At 41.6% G+C, this 2,700-nt stretch overlaps 1 long non-coding RNA gene across 2 annotated transcripts in view; it reads right to left on the bottom strand.

Moving 5' to 3' along the window:
• LOC149977426 (uncharacterized) overlaps nt 1-2,700 on the bottom strand; it is a 243,891-nt gene that overhangs the window by 20,122 nt on the left and 221,069 nt on the right. The window lies entirely within an intron of this gene.

Here is a 2,700-nt window from a genome sequence, read left to right as displayed (position 1 = left end):
AGATGTTTTTATTCTGCTTTGCCACTAAAAATCATAAACACTGACAACTAAAATATTGTGTTATTGTTGTTTTTTATATGCATAGTATTATTATTAATAATAATAATAAAAGGGGTGGGGGGGTAGTTAAAAAATGCACCCCAAAAGGTTCTTCAAAAGGTTCTTTGAGGATCCATTAAAAGGGCTTCTTTGAAGAATCATTTTAAAGGGTTCTTCGAAAAACATATATTTGTTCCCTAGAGTTTCAATTTGAAGAACCCCTAAAAGATACTCTAAGAACCTTTTATTTTTAGTGTGGAGGTCTGAGTGGATTTGACAGGTGAAAATCAATATGTCAATAGCTCCAACTTGCCCTCTGATAGGCTAGGTGGAAGTTTCACCGTACAACCAACTCCTTTCTGATCTACATTAGGGAATAGATTCTGACATTGTCCTCTGGAAGATGCTGTCTTTCGGAAGGGGCTTTAAACAGGTGTCTTGACTCTCTATTCATTGAAGATAGCTTAACATGATATGCCTACTTCTCGTAAGAGAAGAGGTGCTTGTCCCATTGTCCTGACTAATTTAGACCCATTCCCAATTTGGACCCATAATGGGCTCCTGAATATGGACCCATAATGGGCTCCCGAATATGGACCCATAATGGGCTTCCGAATATGGACCCATAATGGGCTCCCGAATATGGACCCATAATGGGCTCCCGAATATGGACCCATAATGGGCTCCCGAATATGGACCCATAATGGGCTTCCGAATATGGACCCATAATGGGCTCCCGAATATGGGCCCATAATGGGCTCCCGAATATGGACCCATAATGGGCTCCCGAATATGGACCCATAATGGGCTCCCGAATATGGACCCATAATGGGCTCCCGAATATGGACCCATAATGGGCTCCCGAATGGCGCTGCGTTCTAAGGCACTGCATCTTTGTGCTAGAGGCATCACTACAGACCCTGGTTCGATTCCAGGCTGTATCACAACCGGCCGTGATTGGGAGTCCCATAGGGCGGCGCACAATTGGCCCAGCGTTGTTAGGGTTTGGCCGTAGTAGGCCGTCATTGTAAATACGATTTTTTTGTTAACTGACTTGCCTAGTTAAATAAAGCTTAAATAAATAAAATACAAAATAAATGTAATCATTCCCTTGATAAGTAATTAGCTCCTTATTCCACTCTATTTGCCCTATGCAACTAAAACCTGTTTTGGCCACTAAAAATAGATTATTCTCATTCATAAGCCTATAATATAATGTCAAAACCATATCAATGATGACATAACAAGGGTGGCCTAATTTCTGTTGAAATACAAAATAAATGTGGTTTTTGAAGTATTCTAAGGATATTATGATTCTAAGGTTGAATATAGGCTACATGATTGGTGTTTTTTCCACAATGTTTTTTCCACAATGTTGGCCTTCAAATGTGTTTTCTATAGAACTACACATTAAGGATAGGTTGCTGCTGTTGTCGGAAACAGAATTGAACTGATATCGTCAGAGATGTGTCTCTAATTCTGTAGAATATACTAGAATTAGATTTGAAAGTGTGTAATGCTGCCAAAGTTGTCTTTCAAATCACAAACATAATCTGAAGAGAACTGTCACGTTTTGAGAAATAGTAGTCATGCATGAGGCGCATCGCCACACTTCGCACTAGAAACTTTCCATTACTGAAAAATATATTTTCTGTGAAAGTGTTATTCGTGCTTAATTTACAAATATAACCTTTTCAAATTGACTCCATTGACTTCGATGACTTAGCCTACAAGTTAGCTCACAGGTTTCAAGGTATGCTAATTGGGAGAGAGGAAGGGAAGAGAGTAGGAAGATCACCTGCTGAGTGAGGTTGTCATCGATAGGGTCACCCAGGACAACATAATTGGAGCCACCAATTATGTTGTCGAGAGCCACAACTGGCGGCTCAAGCGTTAAAATAAAAAAAGTACCAGCTTTAATTGTGATCAAGAATCAAGTTGATTTGCTATTGTAGGTGTTACAATCTGGTTCAGTTACTGCCCCCGTCCCCCCGGGGTCCCCCGTCCCCCTCGGGGGTCGCACCCCACAATTCGGTAAACGATGACTTAACAGGTAATTAGACAATTCAAAGGTAGCCTATAGAGACAAGGTTGTACAACCTGTGCATATGTTTATTAAACTTAAAATTGCGTATTAAATATTTATATTGATGGGCGACACCTGGAGGGGGGTGGAGACAATCACAAAGACCGGTGAAACAGATCAGGGTGTGACACAACTCTTGTGTTATTGTCATTCTTCACTGGGGCAAATACTTATTAACCCCTCCCCCTGAAGGATTGACTTGAACCCGCCCAGAAATGTAATCATTGTATGTGCATATTCATTGTAGCCCTATACTTGGTTTTGCACATTGGAAATATTGGAAGATAGTGTCACGACTCCGACCGAAGGACACTCCCCTTCCCGTTCGGGTGGCGCTCGGCGGTTGTCGTTGCCGGCCTACTAGCTGCTACTGATTATTTCCTCCCCCTCCTTATGTGTTGATTGTGTGCACCTGTTTTGAGTTAGGTAGTAGGCTTTATTAGTCAGCCGGCCCGCAGGGTTCCTTGTGCGGGATTAATTATTGTGATCGTCTGTTTGGTGTACTTGTGTGCACGTCTATTGGGTTTTGTGTTTTCCCATTTTGTGGGTTTTTCCCTGGACAGTTTAAGTCCCCC

The sequence above is a fragment of the Oncorhynchus mykiss genome, chromosome 15, assembly GCF_057628025.1.
Source record: "Oncorhynchus mykiss isolate SJ-2025 chromosome 15, ASM5762802v1, whole genome shotgun sequence".
NCBI lineage: Eukaryota > Metazoa > Chordata > Actinopteri > Salmoniformes > Salmonidae > Oncorhynchus > Oncorhynchus mykiss.
This window is presented reverse-complemented; position numbering and strand designations above follow the sequence as displayed.